The 22,173-nt window shown below is 43.9% G+C and overlaps 1 protein-coding gene across 1 annotated transcript in view; it reads left to right on the top strand.

Annotated features, from left to right (window-relative positions):
- RNF144A (ring finger protein 144A) overlaps positions 1–22,173 on the top strand; it is a 100,252-nt gene that overhangs the window by 22,742 nt on the left and 55,337 nt on the right. The window lies entirely within an intron of this gene.

The following is a 22,173-nucleotide window of genomic DNA, read 5'->3' as shown; positions in this document are numbered from 1 at the left end:
TTAAAAAATGCTACATTATAGTCAGCCTTATACACACCTATATGCAGAAAATAGATGACATTTCTGGGTTCTTTCCCAGCCTTGCAATTAATGTTTTTGGCTCCTTCCCACTCTGCAGTCTGTGCCATCTCTGTGTTCACACATCTTCTAGCAATAATATTTGAAAAGGCTTTATGTTTATATGTGTTGTTTTTTGCTATAATAGTTGTAGGGTGGCAGCTTTTTGGTAATTCTAGTGGCTCAAAATATACACTTCCCCTTCCCCTTCCAACTCCTGTTATCAACTTAGCCCCAGAGAGTGAAATCATGTTCTATTTTGCTGTATCTAAGCAAGATAAACAACCTTGTGCAACCAAAATGTTGTAACAGTTTCTTCATTTTCTGGAATTTATGGGTTTTAGTTTAGTTTGGTGTTTAGTGAGGCAACTCTTCTTTCGGGTGAATTTTAAAAATATTGTTTGGTTGCAGAGCTCTTTGAAATGTTTTCTTTTTGATCACGACATTGTTTTTCAGCAATGACAATTTTCATTTTGAAAAGTGTCTTGTTTTTTTTATGTTTTTTTACTTTTCTAATGGGGGAAAAAGGGGAGGAGAATAAAAAAGGGAGGGGAGAAAAATAAAACAATGAAATGAGAGTTTTCATTTTTGTTTTCAATGTTTTTCTTAATTAAAGGACAAATTTAATGCAAAACAAAAAAATCATTAGTTTGTGAAATTTCCCATGAAAGTTCCAATGTCAGCTAGCTAATTTAAACTTAATTCTCCTCACTGATCATCTAGATCGTCTTATACATCACAGTTACTGATCTGATTTGCAGCAAATGTATTTGTTAACTAAAGCCGCACTACAGCTGTAGTGCTGCAGTGCTGACATTCGTTACAGCAACAGAGTGATTTTTCTGTTACTGTTATAAATCTACCTCTTGGAGAGATGGTAGCTAGGTTGACACAAGAATCTTCCATCAAGTGTTTTTTCTCTTAGGGTAACTAAAGTGCATGAGCTATCCTGAGGTAAAAGCTTAGTGAAGACAAAACACTTTAGTTTAACCATGAGGTAAAGTCACTGAGGTCAACCCCAGCTGAAGGTATAGGGTTGACGTTGGAAGTTTATATCGTGGTATAACTGAAGTGCCTCATCTTCACTGTGTTCTTACCTTGGGATAGCCCGGAGGTGTGTGTGTTTTCTTTTAAAAAAAAAAAAAAAAAAAAAAACCTTTTTAGCAGTGAATAAAAGACATCAGATATTGGTCTGTGTGGATATGCAATACACTGCAATTAAAACCTCATAACTGGCCCATGCCAGCTGATTCAGGCTTGTGGGGCTTGACATAAGGGGCTATTTAATTGTGGTGTAGATAGATGCTTGGCACAGGCTCTAGAATCCCGCAAGTAGGAGGGTCCCAGAGCTTGGTCTACAGCCCAAGCCTGAATGTCTACATTGCAATTAAACAGCCCCTTAGCCTGAGTCAGCTGGTACGGGCCAGCCGTGGGTGTCTTAATTGCAGTGTAGACATACTCTGTGTACAGCTGTCAGGATGAGTTTGCAAGTTGTGGCTTGATACTAAATCTTTTCCTACTACCTACCTACTTCATTCGTTGTCACTATAACTGTTTTTTCCACTGGGATTCTCCTGAAGGGCTACTGAGATCTAGAATACGTTGGCAAGGGTCTGTATTGAAAATATTCATGGTACGTGGATGATCAAAGGGTTATCTTGAGAGATATGCACAGCAGATTGAAATGTAGCACGTACAGTTTAGCCTTTAGTATGCAAAGCTCTAAATAATCATTGGATGGAAAGAAGATACATGTTGGCATCTAGTTTCCCTAGCTAGCTGCCAGCAGCAAACAATCACTCCACTCCACTCTATCAATATGACATTTAGATGTTGACAGACCTTCCTGATATCTCATAGAGCATCTGCATGCTCCTGATGTCTCCTCATCATGAACAGTTCTTTGGAGCTGCTGCTTCAGAGATACCATCAGAGAGGTAAGAAAAACCCCGCACAACAGTTAACTAAAAGGAAGGAATCCGTCTTATGATGGTCTGATGATGGCCTCGTACAGCAAATTATGACACTTTACTGCACTTGTTTTATTTGCAGTTTATATTCACTTATTCTAATAACTGTACTGTGATGATACCATATTCTTCATGGAGATTGTTTTGCTCTGCATCTTGATTGTACTTTACATAGTACAGAAAAGCTTTTGGAGAAAAAACTGACATACACATACTGCCAGATGATATTTTTGAATTTGACAAGATGCTTCCATGCTATTGCAGCAGCTTGGGCATACAAGTGGGCTGATTACAGAGCCTGTAGGATGTTGAAAGACTGGTTCATTCGTTGTTTATGGGCTGATCCTGTCCTATAGAAACTGAGCTTGGTAAGTTTATGGAGGGGATGATATGATGGGACTGCCTGTGATGGCATGTGGTCCATTCATGACTGCCAGTAGCTAAAACCCCCAACTGCTGGAGACGGGACACTAGATGGGGAGGGCTCTGAGTTACTACAGAGAATTCTTTCCCATGTATCTGCCTGGTGGGTCTTGCCCACATGCTCAGGGTCTAACTGATCGCCATATTTGGGGTTGGGAAGGAATTTTCCCCAGGTCAGATTCGGGTTTATTTTTGCCTTCTTCTGCAGCATGGGGCGTGGTCACTTGCAGATTTAAACTAGTATAAATGGTGAATTTTCTGTATCTTGAAGTCTTTAAACCACAATTTGAGGACTTCAGTGACTCAGCCAGAGGTTAGGGGTCTATTACAGGATGGGAGAGGTGAGGTTCTGTTGGCTGTAATGTGCAGGAGGTGAGATTATCACTATGGTCCCTTCTGACCTTATGAGTCTATAAACACTGGTCGAAGATGCTCATGTGAAATGTTGTCAGAACATGGTATCACTATTTTTCTCATTCAGATGGTATTGATTTTTGAACAAGCTCACGGATTAACATGGGGTCAGTGACAGGTAGGGTTGGTGGGAGAGGGTTAAGAATGCACATAGTTTTTTGGAGGAGTATGCCTGAACAATGTGGGTATTCCAAACATAGCTCTCTCTACATAGCCTCCTACATTAGGGGACAAATGGAGACATACAGCTCAGAGCTAGTTAATATCTCTCTTCTTGTCCACAAAAATTGAGTCTATAATGGAAGATAAAGCCATCAACTACGAATGAAAGCTTGGAAGTCAGTTGAATTACTATATGTACAGCAGAACCTCAAAGATACCGACTGACCAGTAAACTGGGCACCATGTGGAACCAGAAGTAATCAGGCAGCAGCAGAGACAAACAAAATCCAGCAAATACTGTACTGCAAGGGTTCTCAACCTTTTTCTTTCTGAGGCCCCCTCCTCCAACATACTATAAAAACTCCAGGGCCAGCAGGGGAGGACTTGGGGCTTCAGCCACAACCGGGGAGGCTCCGGACTTCAGCCACGGGAGCATTGGGGCTGCAGCCACAAAGTGGGAGGGGTCAGGATACTGGGCGGAGGGGGCTCGGGGCTTCTGACCCTCAGAAGCACCGGGGCTCAGGGCTTTAAACCTGGGGGGAGTGCTGGGGCTTGGGGCTGAAGGCCTATAGCTCCGTTCCTGACATCGGGGGGTGGGGGGGAGGAGGCCTCAGGGCTTTAGCTACAGGGAGAGCGCCAAGGCTCCTTGTGGTTCTGCTCCCGGTTTCAGCCCTGAGCCCTGGCGCACCCCCACGCCTGGCTGAAACCAAGAGCGGAGCTGTGAGGAGCCCTGGAGCCCCCTGCGGAGCTGGAGCTGGGAACAGAGCTGCAGAGCTGAATCCCTGAGCCACAGCGCTCCCCCCGGGTCTAAAAGCCTTGGGCCTCGGTGCTCCCGAGGGTCAGAAGCCCGAAACTCCCCAACCCGGAGCCCTGGGGCCCTGAGAGTCAGAAGTCCTGACCAGCCCCCCACCCCTTCACGGCTGCAGCCCCAACCTGACCATCCCATGGATGAAGTCCATAATGTTTTATTCAGAGTTCTGAACATTTCAGAGTTACAAACAGCCTCCATTCCCAAGGTGTCCTTAACTCTAACGTTCTACTGTACTGCAGTTGACATTAGAGCGTAGACAACAGATGTAACCGTTAAAGCTTTTTAAATAGCTGCACTGATGCACTTTGCTGTAGCAGAGGGAATCAAAACCTGCACTACTGTGCTTTGGCTTAGCTTCAGACACTGCCGCGAAGGTCACTTCTTTTAAGAAAGCTGGGGCAGTGTAGCACAATAGTGATTATTGATAAATTGTACAATATTAATAGTTTAGTTCCAGTAACAAACACATACACATATTTGGTGTTTGATTTTTTCTTTTTTTTATTAAAAATTACTTAAACCTTGGATAATGTAGTCAAGCTGTTATGAAGAGTACAGAAAAGTTCCTTTGTTTTAGTTTCCTGTATTCTGATTTGGAAACTTAGATAATTGATGGGTAAATTGGGATTCTGAAGATGTGTAAGTGTAACCTGCCTACACAGGTCAAATGGCTTATTTATAGTCTCTAAAAGGAAGGAAGAACCATCTTGCAGGGGTGTTAGAACTTGTTCTGTGGTGAGGGCCAAAGTACTTTTTTATAAATTTATAGTCTGTGGGCCAGAACTACAAAATTAGAGCTATGTGCTACCCATAGTCCGCAGCAGCTCTCCCTCAGGTAATAAAGGGAGGTTTGTACAAAGATTGAGGGTAGGATATGGCCTTTATATAGTAGCTAAACTTTTCATTGTTAAAATTATACGAGGACCCTTTAGAAACCACGACTCCGTCTCTTTTTTTTTTTTTTTTAACTTGGCTGTTTGCACATTTGTGCAAATGATTGTGGCTTTGCACTACTTAGAACATGTCTACACTACAGTCTTAAGTCGTCCTATGTTCGGTCGACTTACAGCCACACAGTAATTACTGCAGTGGCTGATGTCCACACTATCCTCCTCCTGTCAGTAATGTGTGTCCTCACCAGTAGTGCGTCCACCAACTGAAGAGGGGCAGCATGAGGGACTGAGAGCCAAGGCTCTCAGCTTCATGCAGCTCCCTGGGCTTCTTGCCTCCCCGCTACCAGCTGGGATTGGGGGCAGGGCAGCCACCTGGGGCTTCTCACTTCCAGTGGGGAGATGCAAGCGCGGAGTCCAGTTGGCTGCCTTGCTCCTGGCAGGGAACGGGGAGCCAGGACCGCAGGGGGTAGTGAGGAGCCTGGGCGGCAGCCAAGTCAGAAGCCTAGTTGGCAGCCTCGCTTGGAGCAGAGACAAGCAGCAGCCCAGCTGGGGACAAGGCAGCCAACAGCCAATGTAAGGGATGCAGTATTTACACAGACACTGTGTCGCCCTAACTACACCGCATAAGCCCTACGCCTCTCGTGGAGGTGGAGTTTGAGTTATGTCGGTGTAGTAGGGCACTTACATCGGCAGGAGCAAGGCTGTAGTGTAGACACTGACATAGTTAGGTCAACATAAGCTGCCTTATGTTGACCTAACTCTGTAGTGTAGACCAAGCATTAGGTGCACAGTAGTGCATCTAAATTATTTAAAATTCTTGCTCTGAAAGTATCAGAGGGGTAGTCGTGTGGGTCTGTATCCACAAAAACAACGAGGAGTCTGGTGGCACCCTCAAGACTAACAGATTTATTTGGGCATAAGCTTTTGTGGGTAAAAACCCACTTCTTCAGATGCATGGAGTGAAAATTACAGAAACAGGCACAAAAATATATATATATGCCCAAATAAATCTGTTAGTCTTTAAGGTGCCACCGGACTCCTCGTTAGCTCTGAAAGTATCATCATTTAGCTAAAAGAGTTAATTCTTCCCATTGAGAAGAATGGAACAGTTTGCATCTCTGGGGTTTTGTTTCAGCCTGTTTGTCTGTAGACACATGAGGGAAAAACGGCATCGGTTTACTGTTAATTCAGATTAAGTTTTTCTCAGAATAGTGGGGGTATCAATTGACTTGTTTGTTTTTCTTTTAATGAAAGTTTATATTCTGCAGAATCAAAACCTCTCATTCAGGCCAAGTAAATGTCTAATTTGTGAGAGGGTGTCATGTATGAAACTAGGTGTCTGAATAGTGTGGTCCAGGGTGTGTGCGAGCGGGCATTTTTATTCTATTATTAGGGGACTCTGAAGAGTTAAAGGGAGAGGTGTTGTATAATCCAGTTTCTTCACCTGTTTCTCTGCATGTGAGGTGGGAGCATAGGGAAGTGACCTTTGTTGGTACAAGCCTCTCCGTTGGGGGAGCAGAAACAGCAGCAGCCTGGTGCTGGAATGGGGGCAGTGTAAGAAATGATGAGAAGAGATTCATAGAATATCAGGGACCTCAGGAGGTCATCTAGTCCAACCCCCTGCTCAAAGCAGGACCAATCCCCGATTTTTGCCCCAAATGGCCCCCTCAAGGATTGAACTCACAACCCTGGGTTTAGCAGGTCAATGCTCAAACCACTGAGCTATCTCTCCCCTGCAAGGGAAGCTATTGTATATCTGAGGTGTGCCTTTTGATGTGCATAGAGAAGGGTTAGATGCTCCCACATGCTTATCAATCCTTCCATTGGTTGGACTCCTTATACGCTGCTGCATCAGGATGCATTTATATAGCCAATCTGTTCTTGACCTCATGTGGGTGGAGAATCTGTACACATTTTGCTCTGAAATATAGAAAGAACCATATTCATGGTGACACAAACTAGCTTATTTCAGCAGATCTTATGAAACTTCCTCTTCACCTTCTAGCCTGAGGATTACGTTTACAAGCCACACTCATTTAATTTACTTTATCACATCTGAACTCCTCCATCAGTAAATCAACTCTGCCCTCCCGCAAGCAAAATCAATTCTGATGCCCTCTTCACATGTGCACACCCCAGTTACTACATCCTGGATTCTCCTCCCATCTCCAGGTGATCCCTGTATATATTGGGCTCCTCCCACCTTCCCCACTCATGAATTCTGGCTTTTCATCTTGCATGTCTCATTCCAGCCTCACTGGAAGCAGTGGAGAGAGTGGCTTTCCCTCCAGCACAGGAATCACCCCAGAAACTGGCTGCACAAGTGCTCTGCATATGATTTAGTTGGAGATTAGGTCCTGTTTGAGCAGGGGGTTGGACTAGATGACCTCCTGAGATCCCTTCCAACCCTGATATTCTGTGATTCTGTGATTCTAAGGAGCCCTGAGCCTCAGCCCTGCTCCTCCAGCTTTTGTCACCATCTTCTGGTCAGGAGGCTACTTGATAGCTGTTGTTCAAGTTCAAGGTCTGAGTCCTTATCGTCAAGGCACTCCTTGGCTTGGGCCCATGATATCTAAAATGTTGTTGAAAGTTCTGGGAGGAAGACAGTGGTCTATAAACTCTGCTCCTTTGGGCACAGTGGAACTTTCTACCACAAGAGTAAAGTTCATCTCTGTGGGGGACTGAGCTCACAAGAGTACCAGTCACAGTGTGGAATGAACTGCCCAGGAACTATGAAACGTGAAAGACCTAATCACCTTCTGCAACAAATGCAAGGCACGTATCTTGACCTTGTCGTCTTTGATGTAAACACAGAGCATCATGCGTATTAAAAAAACCCAAAACACTCCAAACATTAACCCTGCTACAACAAAACATTCCACTGTGCACACAGCTCTCCTGAGGAGAGGATGAGACAACAAACCACATGTGATAGATGTGTAGTCATGTTGTTTAATGCACTGCTGGAAGGTGCTCAGATACTGCTGGAATTATTATTATTTACACAGGATATTACTATGATGTTAACTTGACCATGAATTCCTTTATTAAATCTAAAGGTCGAATGGTATTTATAGTTGCTCTAAACATGCCTAAAAAGCCTATATAATAAGCAATTTACCACATCTAAACAATAACAAAATATTTATAAGCTTTTGATCAAGATACTGACAAACCCAAGGGTGCTTAGACCCATATTGGTTGGCTCCAATTTTGTCAGGCAGGTATTAGCAATGAAGACTTTAAGAGTTTACTTTTTTATACGCTTTAACAAAGAAGTGATGTCATTGCCAATTATCGGACTTTAGCTAGAGCCAGATGAAGAAGTTTCTTATATAACTAATTATTTACTGCACCTGGTACCCAATTAACCATGTTTTATTTCTATCACTTCAGCCCAAACCTTAAATAAGAGAACACTGTTATTTCAAAGGGTCACTACAAATTTAACACAACAACTCTTCTTTCTCATTATCTCATCCTTTTTGGTCACATACTTTGGGCCTATTGCACATGCAACTATCTCAGCTCAATTTAAAACCACAGTTTACCAAAATGTTATATGGGTCTATATGCCTACAGATACTATGGTGATGAGTTTGGTATAGCAGCCTATATAGACTAGAATAGACCCTCTTTAACTAATGAACCCTGTGTTCTCCACACCCTTAATAAATTCTGGGCCCTTCCCAGAAACACATGAATTCTGGGCTCCACATCCAAGAAGTCAATCCCCGTAGCACATCATTTCAGAGCTTTAATGCTCTTGCCACTGCTGCTTCCACCACCACTGTCCCAGGTACTAAGAGGTCTTTCTCCTCCTGATGCCTCCTCCCTAATGGGGAGTTCTGCTGTTTGCGCCACTTCTGGAAAATCAGCAGCCACTCTGCCCCTCCCTCCCCTTCTGTTAAAGTAGAAGAGGCATTTGCACCTCTCTGCCTTTGAATTTCCCCATCCCTTCCAGGGAAGAAGCCAGTGACTACTCAGTCCGTTCACTCAGGCACAGGGTTTTGTCACTGTGTGAGTTGATCACTGGGTTGTATCAATTATTTCTGGTTTCCCTTTGTGGGGAGAACAAAGAAGTCATCGGGGAACCTTCAGCGGTGAGATGTTTCTTCTCCAGCACTTTTGTTTAACTAATAAAACAGCAGTCCAGGAAAATCTCAAGGGTTCTTTCTTCGTGAGAATTTTCCACATACTGTATGTAAATAATAAAATCAGACTTGATTTCTACCAAGTACTTGAAAGGCTCCTATCTTCCTTCTGTCTGAACATCTATTTCCTCCACCTCTGGTTGGGACAGACAAGTTGAGTTCTGGGATCAATTCAGAAATACTGTATGGTATTCATGGTATAGATCCTCTTTATAGACCTTAATAGCAGTATTTGAAATGCAGTTCCTATTAATAGTCTCCTAGATTGCTAGGTGGAATAAAATCAACCAAGAGACAGCAGTCAGATTGAGTTTGTTGCTAGAAATGACCAAAAACAACCCACAAATGCTAATTTAAGTAACAGAATGTAATTCAGGTTGTTTAATGTACGAGCTTTAGAGTGAGTGCTCTTGAAAACTAGGTCCTAAGTTTAACTTTCAGATGGTAAGTCAGACCAGTATGACTACTGTTTCACTGCCATGTTTATATTAAGAAAACAGTGGTCATTAAAGTAAATAGTAGAGAGCAATAATTAGAGTTTACCAAAAAAAGTTTCATTTCTCGGTACAGTGGATATTCTTTAAATAGGAGTCCCTGTCCCAAGAGCTGATTTTGTTTTACCACATGATTCAGATCAGGCTCCAGAGGACGACCTTATCTGTGATCTTTCTGAATTGAAGAGAGGGCAGGGCTCTGTGGTTTAGGTTTTGGTTTGATTTGGAAAATCATGAGTTGAACTTGGAAAGAATCCTGTTATCTAAAATATTCAGGAAACAGTCTCTTGAACACGTACAATATCTTAAACAGCAATTTTTGAATAGAGATTTGAACAATAACTTTCTCTAGTGAAGTTTTTGTTGAACTACTTTTTATTATTATTATTATTTATTATTTATTTTCGTATTAAACTAATGCTGAGTGGGCACGATCACTCCTATTTATGTCCTACAAAATCCAGGACTCAAAATTGTTCAAACAAGTACTATTTCAGAGATCTTCCCTTCCAATTAACCCTAGAGGAAAAACTGTCTGCTAGAATTAACCAAATAAGGATCAAGATTGGTGCATTCTCTATGGTAGAGAATTCATTTTGCAGTGATGTTGTTAAATTAGTTTTACTGTTTTATAATTTTATTTGTATTGCAGTAGTGCCAAGTGGAGACCCATTGTGCTAGGTGCTGTAGAAACATATAACAGAAAGACAGTCCCTGTCCAGAAGAACTTACAATCTAAGTCTAAGACCAGAGGCAATAGGTGGATATGAGAAAAAGATTGGGGGATGGAGGTGGAGGTGCATAGGAGAGAACAAGGGAATAGTGACAGTCATGAACAGTGGAATAAGAATCAGCCACAATAAATTAGCTTCCTAATTATCAGGTGTTCATTGGGCATTGTAGCACAGTGAGCTCTAAGAAGAGGTTTAAAGGAGGATAATGTAGTGGCCTTATGGACCTTTATGCGGAGCGTTTTCCGTGCATGTGAGGTGGTATGGGAGGATACACAATGGTACTTTGGTACTTCTCAGTGCTTTAAATTTGGGTATTAATTTTTTTGTAACAAATCAAATGGCTAAATCTGGCAATGACAGTTTCCTGATCTCAAATCAAAACTCCTTTTAAAATCTGATGTTGATGACCCAACAAGCGTGGTGGATCCTTATCATTTTGAACTTTGTAAAAGTACTTTATTTAATGAAATCCTTTCGAAGATGATGGGCATGAGACTTAAACGCTCCTCAAAATATTTTTCCTCCTAATCCTGGAATAAGTCTCCACAGACCTGCAATTAAGTGCAGCACAGCTGAACTTTTAGCCTCCTTGTAGGGAAACTGCCAACCATGAGTCCTGAGTAAGCACATGCACACCTTCTCTCTTCTCTGCATACTCCATATCAGTAAGTAGGTAGAGCATTGAAATCTGAGGAGGATTCGGTTTCTATACCCTGTCTACTTAGAATTACAGAGCAGGCAGGTAGAGTGTATAGACTTAGCAAAGTGCACTTGTTGTGTGTATGAACACAGACCAACACAAGGCTAGTCTAACTGCCTGCACTAATACCCCTCGTATAGCATGATTATCCTGCCAGGACTTCGAAAGCCTGCTTTTTAAACTGCATGTTCTCGGTGCTTAGATTCAACGATTATCAGCTGCGGTTGATTCCCATCCTTTAAACAGCCTGCCCCTTTAGAATGAATTATGTGTGTGTATGGAGGCTATGTCTACATTGCACACACTGGTGGTGGTGTGGAGGGTACATGTAGCTACACGCCTCAGTGAAAAGCAGGCTGCATCCACATGCTGTATGTAGCTGCATGCTGCAGTGAAAGGCTCTGACAGGGCAAGGGGGACGCAGTGGGGAAAGGCCCCAGTAGGGGGAGGCAGCAGGAGCTGCCAGAACCTTTCCACATTGCATCTTCCCTGTCAGTCTTTCCCTGCAGTGGAGAAATACCCTGGCAATGGGACACTACGCTGCTAAAAATAGCAGTGTAGATGTGGGAGGCACAGCTTGGGCATGTAGCGAGCCATGTAGGGTACATACCGTCGGGGTTCAGGGTGCTGTTACTTGTCTAAGCAGTGTCTCACCGTCTACGCTGCTATTTATACCCGTTCTAGGCTTGCGTGCAACGTATGTACTCTACATGTCGCTGTAAAGGGTGTGCAGTGTAAATGTACTGTGTGTGCATGTAAGTAATTGATTGTCTTCTGTTGACCTCTCGTCTCTTTCTGATAACCTATCACATGTTGTAGGAGAATATGCAATGCAAGATAATACTCTTTCACATTGCTGAAAGTTTGTCAATTTAAGAATCTTTGTATAACTTATTCTGTACTGTTTAGATATTTTCATTAGTAGATGAGTCCATATTTTTATTTTGTTTGTATAACTCAAAAGTCAAATATTCCAAAATAATAATAGCAAAACAAAAAAAGACGTCTCCCATCTCCAGAAAGAACAAACATATCTGCCTCTCCTTACCAAAAAGAGACACGGCCAATACAAACCACATATAAATGCACAACAGCCAATTGTAGATGCAGTTGTGATTTTGTCAGTGAGGGAAAACAAGCTGTACTTTAACCACAAGAACATCTGCTTTTATTATGCTTAATAATTGGGTAGGGAAAACCAAGTGAAACTGAAAGTAGCAATGCTAAGGGCCAGACCCAACTCCCACTGATTTTAATAGAATTGGGATCCTAATTGCAAAGCAGTGTAGTGAAGGCTTCAATTCGGTGAATGTGTGCCAAGTAATCTTTTTATAAAGTGTCTTTCTTCTCCCTTGCTGATGTTTATAAGGATCTTTTGAGCAGGGGAGACTAGAAAGACAAAAGAGCAATACCACCAAATGTGCTTGGGCTCATTCTTTTCCCTCCCTTTGCTTTCCTCTCAGTGCACATGCCCATGTTTGATTGTTGCCTCTTCAGGTTCAGTCTTGCTACCACTGCTCTACATAGATACCTCTTGCATGTCACAGTCCAGGGCAACTACACCTGTATTTCCCCTTAGTGATCCAGCAGGGGCACCCGCTCTCAGCCTTCCGACCTCCTAGCTGTTGCCTTTCTTGGGCGGAGATCTGCATCTCTCTCCCTTGTGACCAGCGTATTTCCAGGCTGAACAGTTCATAGAATATCAGGGTTGGAAGGGACCTCAGGAGGTTCTAGTCCAACCCCCGATCAAAGCAGGACAAATCCCCAATTTTTGCCCCAGATCCCTAAATAGCCCCCTCAAGGACTGAACTCACAAGCCTGGGTTTAAGCAGGCCAATGCTCAAACCACTGAGCTATCCTGCCCCCCCCATGTGCTTTGACTGTGTTATTCCCAGCCTAAGCAGGTTTACTTCACTTCTCCCCTCAGAGATGGTACACAATGTAATTGCTCCAGATATCGTCCCACACGGTTCCCTCTGAGCAAGCATATTTTACTCCTAAGGTAAAAGCACTACAGAGAAGACATGTTAAAAATAACTCAAGAACCTACATGCATCCTGATAAGCTTACCAGAGATCACTCTCCTTGCACCCTCCATCTCCACAAGGACTCTGATCCGTGTCAGTCCTTCCAACCCTTCCCTAAGGATTGGGGCCCTTTGTAGACTGGGGATCCTGTCCATTTGCTTGATCAGGAGGAAGACTCTGAACCTGTTTAAAACCAGGCTGTTTTATTCAAAAATGCTTTATTTGGCCACATGTACACTACAGCCCTTACAACGGCTGCTGATGCAGCTGCGCTGCTGTAGCGTTTGTGGTGGAGCTCTAAGGCTCTCCCATCGGCTTAATTACTTCACCCCCCATGAGAGGCGGTAGCAGCTCTCCCACCGACAGCACTGTCTACACTGTGCTTAGGGTGGTATAATTTACGTTGCTCAGGGGTGTGGAATATTCACACCTTTGAGTGATATAAATTGTAATGAAGTAAGTTGTAGCATAGACAAGGTCTTGGTCTGTTGGTCCCTGGAGAATCCAAACTGGGGCTATGTTTACACTAGCACTTTTGTCAGTAAAACTTTTTTCAGTCAGGGGTGTGAAAAATACACCCCCCTGACCGACATGAGTTTCACTGACAGAAGCACTAGTGTGGACAGTGCTGTGTCGGCGGGAGACACTGGCAGTGCTTATTGGGGGTGGCTTAATTATGCCAATGGGAGAGCTCTCTCCCGCTGGCATACAGCGGCTACATGGGAGACCTTACAGCAGCGCAGTTGTGCTATTGTAAGGTCTGTAGTGTAGACACAGCCTAAGTCTTTGAACTGCCCTCCTGTAACAGGTGATCGGACAAAAGGTATCCGCCCTCAGGAAAAGCTTCAAAGGCTGAATCCCTAAGTGAAGGTTTGGAATGCCCTCCTCCCTAGTACTTCCTAGGAATTTCAATTCATGCGTATTGTCCCAAAAGATCAGACATGTCTGTTATGTTGTTCAGTATAGTTTTTTGAAAGTCACATTATCTCCCACAGATTGAATGACCCTTTGTCCTCCTAAAGAAGTTCCACCCAATCCAAACCCACCATACATGGTGAAAGTAGTACACAAAATTTGCATTTTCAGTAAAATGGACCCCCAAAATATTGAATGTAATTCAGTAAGGTTTAATGTAAATACACAACATTTGCCCAGGATATTGCAGGATACTGTCATGCATTGCTTCTGATGGTGCTTCCTGTCTCAGCAATGAAATAGTGAAGCTGATTGTACTTGAAGTTTTGTCAGATGCACAAATGGAAGAAGTAGAGAAAAGTATTTTATCTATTATAGTAAGATTAGTTACAATACCTTATCTACTTATATGGCCCCCGTCACAGTAGTACATGGAAAAACCTCACAACCTTTGATATATTTATCCTCACAACTCCCTGTGAAGTAGGGGAAGAGGTGTTCTCTGTTTTACAGAGGGTAACTGAGGCACTGAAAGATTAGGCCACTGGCCCTGAGGTCACACACTGTGTCTGGTGGATCAGAATTGAACTCTGTCTCCCACAGCTCAGGTTATAGGTCCAGTGATTAGAGTGCTTTCTCTCTAATGTTAGTGATTACTTGTACCAGGATAGGTACAAAACTTTCAGCTGATAGTGTTTCCTGAAGGTCAGATATCTCTTTCAAGGCTTATTGCTGAGGGCTGAAAGACTTGTCCAAGACCAGCTAGCTAAAGATGAGGGAGGATGCCAGATCAACCAAACCTCTAACTATCAAAGGGCAAAAGAATGTAATGCCCAGTTAATGTTTTTTCCCAGAGCCAACTGTGTCCTGGAGCTGGCAATGGCTACTGCAAATTGTCTCCCTGCACTGCAGCTGCATGCAGTGTAGGAGATGTAGCTATATTGAATGATTTAATTGGTGGGCACAGTAGATGTGGCAGGTTGGTTAGAGGTGTGTTTGTGAGTTGAAGAGATAGGGATTACTTTGAGGAGCATCACAATTGGACTTTGATATGAGGAGATCAGGGTTTGTGCCCACCCTGTGTGTAAGGAGAGGAAAGAAGGCCATGTGTTCCCTGAGGAGCTAGTTTACATAATTTTATTGCAAAGTTGTGTAGGTTGTCCCAAGGCACTTGGGGGATGGCAGAGGGAGGGTCTTGTCTCAGGAATTGTCGGTAGCAAGGTAGCATATGAGAGTAGTCTGTGGGTTTGCTGATGGATAAGGGAATGTATAGGTTTAAATGGTATCTGGGGGTAGAGAGTAAAGTGACTGTTAGATTTCACAGGGGTGGTATCCTGTCAGGAGAGTCGAATGTGTTTGATTGTAGGGTAGGTGCAGGTAGCTCCTTTCTGTACAATGAAAAGTCAGAGTGCGAGTATATGTGTTATGGGTGTTTTGGGTCGTCGCTCAAAGAGGGCAGAACTAAATTTACATGTATCTTCTCTTGTACAGAGGTATTTCCTGATTTTCTGAAGTTTGAGTTTTGCTGAACTAGGCATTCTGGAAGGCCGCAACCTGTCCCAGGGAAACCTTAACTGTGTGTTAACAAAGTTTTTTGTGCCATATAATTTCCTAGGTTTTTTTTTTTTCCTTAACAAAACGAAAACACATTGGTAGGAATTAGTGGTCCTTGTGGAGTTATTGATGGCATAAAGGCCAAGTAAACTACTGATCCTGACCTAAAACCCTTCTCCCTCCCACTGCTCAGCCCCACCAACCAGCCCATGTCCTTCCAGTCCAGCCAGCACCCACCACACTATTTTGTCCAGGCTTTCCCCCATCCCGGTTGGGGGCGAGGGGAGAGGAGGGCAAATCCCTGATGTATCTTTCTGGCTGTGTACCCAGGTTTCCAACTGGACCTGATCTTGGAATCCAACTTTTCCCCTGTGCATAATGAGAGAACCCAAATGCTCTTTCAAGAGCTACCACAATTTTCTGAAAAGAAGCTGTATTCTGTGCACTGCTTGGGCAGTTTGCATCACCCCACCCCCTGCATATTCTCAGTAGATGCAACATACAGCTCTACACATCCATTTGCATCATAAGAGGCTCAGGAAGATGTTTTGATCAAAGGGATGGAATGATCTGTGGGACGGAATGCAAGCCACATGAACAAAGGCTGAAGGAACTGGGTATGCTTAGTTTGGAAAAGAGGAGATTAAGAGGGCATGATAGTGGTTTTCAGATACTTGAAATGCTGCCATAAAAAAGATGGAGAAAAGTTGTTCTCTTTGCCACAGAGGGCAGGATCAGAGGCAATGGGTTCAAACGACAGCATAGCAGATTTAGATTAAATCTCAGAAAAAACTTTCGAACTGTAAGAACAGCAGGACAATGGAACAGACTGCCTTGGGAGGCTGTGGTAGCTCCTTCTCTGGAGGTTTTCAAAAGGAGGCTGGGTAGCCATCTGTCTTGGATGGTTTAGACCAGGGGTTCTCATAACAAATTTTTGGGTGGCCTCAAAGTGTGCCACCAACTCTTGCTGGTGGCTGCACTGACACTCTTTCCTAAAATACTCAATTAACTTCAGGAAAAACAAACAAATATGCGTGTATACGCACCCAGATCATTATAATTTATTTATGTAGGGTTTTTTGGGGGGGGGTACTCAATAATAAAAATAATGCTGTGAAAAGAGATATTTGTATGTTTAGTATCACTTTTCACAGCAAGTTCTGGCAAGTTAAGATCTGGATGGGGTGGGGGGTGAGGCAGCAGAGGCCAGGGATGATGGATAGGAGCCCCCACCCCTGTGTGGTTGGGGCTGTGGGTCAGTGCCTGGAGCTGGGGGTCAGCGCCTTGAGCCAGCACCCACTGGAGCCCAGGGTCAGCGCCCGCAGGTGCATGGCCAGGGCCAGGGATTGGCACCCAGGGCCAGGGATCAGCACCAGCTGCCATGCAGCCGGGGGGTCAGCACCCGGAGCTGGCACCTGCTGCTGTGTGACGGGGACCAGGGATTGCACCCAGGGTCGGCGCTTGGGGTCCGTGCTCACTGCTGCACAGCCGGGGCTAGGAGTCTGCGTCCTGGGCCAGCACCCACCGGAGCCTGCTGTTGCGCGACCGGGACTGGAGGTCAGCGTCTGGGTCAGCACTGTCTACACTGGCGCTTTACAGCGCTGAAACTTGCTGCGCTCGGGGGGGGGTGTTATTTCACACCCCTGAATGAGAAAGTTGCAGCGCTGTAAAGTGCCAGTGTAGACAAGCCCTGGGGCTCAGACCTCCCCAGAAAGACAAGCTGAGAATGGGCTCTCTTGAAGGGGAACATGGGGGACAGGGCCCCCCAGATCATGGCACACACATGGGGGCAGAGAGTGGAGGTCAGATTCCAGAGAGGCAAGGCATGCCCTCTCCAGAACCTGGCTCACATGAGCAGGGACATAGAGCGGGAGTCAGATCTCCATTGATGGGCAGGGGTCCCCCAGATCCTGAAACACTGATGAGGGGGATGGGGAATGGGGCTCAGACATCCCCAGAGAGGGAAATCCCCTCCTTATCTCAGGTGGGACAGGGAACAAGGCTCATACCCCCCCTTGAGCATTAGGGCCCCAGATCCTGACATACACGGGGGCAGGGAGTGGGGCTCAGACACCCCTGGAGGCAGCACCCCCAGCTCACAAGCAGGGTGCGGACAGGGGATCATAACCCCGAGATCCTGGCACACACATTGAAGGGGAGAATGTGGATCTGACAGGTGCCCATGCTCCTATTCTCCCCCAGTTTCCCTGCCACTCACCCCCATGTGTCCCCACCTGAGACCCCGAACCCTTCTCACCACCCCTACCACCCATTCCCATTTATCCTTTAATAAGTCTTTAATAAGGCTAAAGAGGATCTTAGGGATAATGGTAGCATGACAAATGGGAATGAGGATATGGAGGTAGATATTACCATATCGGAGGTAGAAGCAAAACTCGAACAGCTTAGTGGGACTAAATCGGGGGGGCCCAGATAATCTTCATCCAAGAATATTAAAGGACTTGGCTCACAAATTGCAAGTCCATTAGGAAGGATTTTTAATGAATCTGTAAACTCAGGGGTTGTACCGTATGACTGGAGAATTGCGAACACAGTTCCTATTTTTAAGAAAGGAAAAAAAAATGTGATCTGGGTAACTACAGGCCTGTTAGTTTGACATCTGTAGTATGCAAGGTCTTTGAAAAAAATTTGAAGGAGAAAGTAGTTAAGGACATTGAAGTCAGTGGTAAATGGGAGAAAATACAACATGGTTTTACAAAAGGTAGATCGTGCCAAACCAACCTGATCTCCTTCTTTGAGAAAGTAACAGATTTTTTAGACAAAGGAAACGCAGTGGATCTAATTTACCTAGATTTCAGTAAGGCGTTCGATACCGTGCCACATGGGGAATTATTAATTAAATTGGAAAAGATGGGGATCAATATGAAAATTGAAAGGTGGATAAGGAATTGGCTAACAGGGAGACTGCAGCGGGTCCTACTGAAAGGTGAACTGTCAGGCTGGAGGGCGGTTACCAGTGGAATTCCTCAGGGATCAGTTTTGGGGCCAGTCTTATTTAATCTTTTTATTACTGACCTCGGCACAAAAAGTGGGAGTGTGCTAATAAAGTTTGCGGATGATACAAAGCTAGGAGGTATTGACGATTTAGAGAAGGACCGGGAAATCATACAGGAAAATTTGGATGACCTTGTAAACTGGAGTAATAGTAATAGGATGAAATTTAATAGTGAGAAGTGTAAGGTTATGCATTTAGGGATTAATAACAAGAATTTTAGTTATAAGCTGGGGACACATCAATTAGAAGTAATGGAGGAGGAGAAGGACCTTTGAGTATTGGTTGACCACAGGATGACTATGAGCTGCCAATGTGATATGGCCATGAAAAAAGCTAACGAGGTCTTGGGATGCATCAGGTGAGGTATTTCCAGTAGAGATAAGGAGGTTTTAGTACCGTTATACAAGGCACTGGTGAGACCTCACCTGGAATACTGTGTGCAGTTCTGGTGTCTCATGTTTAAGAAGGATGAATTCAAACTGGAACAGGTACAGAGAAGGGCTACTAGGATGATCTGAGGAATGGAAAACCTGTCTTACGAAAGAAGACTCAAGGAGCTTGGCTTGTTTAGCCTAACTAAAAGAAGGTTGAGGGGGGAGATATGATTGCTCTCTATAAATATATCAGAGGGATAAATACCAGAGAGGGAGAGGAATTATTTAAGCTCAGTACCAATGTGGACACAAGAACAAATGGATATAAACTGGTCATTGGGAAGTTTAGACTTGAAATTAGACGAAGGTTTCTAACCATCAGAGAAGTGAAGTTTTGGAATAGCCTTCCAAGGGAAGCAGTGGGGGCAAAAGACCTATCTGGCTTTAAGATTAAACTCAATAAGTTTATGGAGGAGATGGTATGATGGGATAACATGATTTTGGTAATTAATTGATCTTTAAATTTTAATGGTAAATAGGCCCAATGGCCTGTGATGGGATGTTAGATGGGATGGGATCTGAGTTACTACAGAAAATTCTTTCCTGGGTATCTGGCTGGTGAATCTTGCCCATATGCTCAGGGTTTAGCTGATCGCCATATTTGGGGTCGGGAAGGAATTTTCCTCCAGGGCAAATTGGAAGAGGCCCTGGAGGTTTTTCACCTTCCTCTGTAGCATGGGGCACGGGTCACTTGCTGGAGGATTCTCTGCTCCTTGAAGTCTTTAAATCACGATTTGAGGACTTCAATAGCTCAGACATAGGTGAGAGGTTTATTGCAGGAGTGGGTGGGTGAGATTCTGTGGCCTGCATTGTGCAGGAGGTCAGACTAGATGATCATAATGGTCCCTTCTGACCTTACTATCTATGCATCCTCCTACCTTCCATGCAGCCTCAAACTCCTCACCCTTATTTCCCCACTTCTCCACCTCTAAAATGCCCCTCTCCTGCCAGCAAGCATTCAAATATCTTCTACAAATACATTCCCCCAAAATAAAGAATCCCTCTTACAGAGACAGGTTTTGGCAATATGCCATCCTACCTTTTCCAAATTTCTGGGACTCTCTTTAACTAGGGCTATGGCTACACTACGAGGCTTTTAGCGGCACAGCTTCTGCCGCTACAGCTGTGCCGCTAAAAGGCACGCAATGTAGGTGCTGTTTGTCAGCTGGACAGTGCTCTCCTGCCAACAAAAAGCTTCCACCCCCCATCAGTGGCAGCAGCTTTGTCAGAAGGAGAGCACTCCTGCCGACAAAGCACTGTCCTCACCGATGCTTTTCGTCAGTAAAACTTTTATTGTTCGGGGGGAGTTTTTTTTTAATGCCCCTGAACAACAAAAGTTTTGCCAACAAAGTGCCCGTGTAGACAAAGCCTGATGCTGTCAAGTTCAAGGGACTACTGCTTATCCCCTTGAACTATCCAGCTGGTGTGGAACTTTGAAGGCTAATAGTCCTGTTAACTGCTCTGCGTGGACATGCTAAATATAATCAGTTAGGTACCCGGTAGGCTCATGAGTCTTAGCATGCCTAACTGGAGAAGCAAAGTCTTTTTCAAAAAAGGTTTTAATTTGATTTTTCCCAAAGGTCTGGTGGGTGCCATGCGCTCTATTAGGGTAACCCTGAGACCTTGGTGCAGTGATCTGAGCCCTGGCTTGATCTCTATCTGTGAGCAAAAATAGGTTGCCAGAATCTATCAACTTTTAAAAAGCTGTTTTTTGGGAGAGACTGTGTCTGGAGAACGCATTGGTCAAATAGCCCTAAATGTGGATCCCTAACCATGCCCTGTGCCCCTCTGAGACTCACCAAATTTTGAAGCAGTCCAGATAACCGTGTGGATTTTAAAACACTTAGAAGAGCCAAGCTTTAAACAGAAAGCTGGTTTTAACCTTGTCATAAATATAAAGGGAAGGGTAAACCCCTTTGAAATCCCTCCTGGCCAGGGGAAAGCTCCTCTCACCTGTAAAGGGTTAAGAAGCTAAAGGTAACCTCGCTGGCACCTGACCAAAATGACCAATGAGGAGACAAGATACTTTCAAAAGCTGGGAGGAGAGAGAGAAACAAAGGGTCTGTGTGTCTGTCTATATGCTGGTTTTCTGCCGGGGATAGACCAGGAATGGAGTCTTAGAACTTTTAGTAAGTAATCTAGCTAGGCATGTGTTAGATTATGATTTCTTTAAATGGCTGAGAAAAGAATTGTGCTGAATAGAATAACTATTTCTGTCTATATATCTTTTTTGTAACTTAAGGTTTTGCCTAGAGGGGTTCTCTATGTTTTTGAATCTAATTACCCTGTAAGATATCTACCATCCTGATTTTACAGGGGGGATTTCTTTATTTCTATTTACTTCTAATTTTATTAAAAGTCTTCTTGTAAGAAAACTGAATGCTTTTTCATTGTTCTCAGATCCAAGGGTTTGGGTCTGTAGTCACCTAGGCAAATTGGTGAGGCTTTTTACCAAACCTTGTCCAGGAAGTGGGGTGCAAGGTTTTGGGAAGTATTTTGGGGGGAAAGACACGTCCAAACAGCTCTTCCCCAGTAACCAGTATTAGTTTGGTGGTGGTAGCGGCCAATCCAAGGACGACGGGTGGAATATTTTGTACCTTGGGGAAGTTTTGACCTAAGCTGGTAAAGATAAGCTTAGGAGGTTTTTCATGCAGGTCCCCACATCTGTACCCTAGAGTTCAGAGTGGGGGAGGAACCTTGACATGGTGGCATAGTGGTGGGATTAACCTGAAATCATTTTGAGATCCAGTTGAGATTTTTTGAACTAGAAATACAGATTTTAAAAAGGAATTTTTTTTTCCCTTGGAAAGGAAGTCCAGAAAGCAGCTGAAACTGAAAGCAGCTTGTTTTTTCTCTGCTTTGTGGCCAAGCAGAGACAAAAGGGGATTATCTTTGTGAATTGCAGGTTTTCTTTGCCTGGAAGCAGGGTAATTAACTCCTGCAGGGAAATTCACAGTCTTCCAACCCAGAGTTTTTTTTTTTCTTTTCTTCCTAAAAGTAAATAGGGAGTGTGTGTTCTACCCATTTGCTTTTTCTTTGGGCTGGGTAAGCAGGTTTCCAAGTAGTTGGAGGTTTTTTGCTTTAATTTGGGCCCAGAGCAGAGACAATGGAATTGTCTTTTTCTGTAGGCTGACAATCACTATCAGAGAATAGGTATTCTATTCCAGCAGAGCAAAATTTTACAGCCAAGTTTTGTTTGTTTATTTCTAAACCTCGGGTGTAAAGTTAGTTAAAAACAGAGAGGTTAGAATGACAAAATCCGCAGCTCGACTACAGCTGGAATTAGCCAAATTTCAGGCTGAGGAAAAACAAAGGGAACATGAAAGACCGATAGAACTCATGCGGCTGGAGAAGGAGGTACAGGAGGCTGCCCACAAGAGGGAAATGGAGGCAAAGAAGCATGTGGAGGAGGAGA

Source organism: Eretmochelys imbricata, chromosome 3, assembly GCF_965152235.1.
Source record: "Eretmochelys imbricata isolate rEreImb1 chromosome 3, rEreImb1.hap1, whole genome shotgun sequence".
Classification (NCBI taxonomy): Eukaryota; Metazoa; Chordata; order Testudines; family Cheloniidae; genus Eretmochelys; species Eretmochelys imbricata.
Note: the sequence above shows the minus strand (reverse complement) of the source record. Positions and strands in the feature narration are given on the sequence as shown.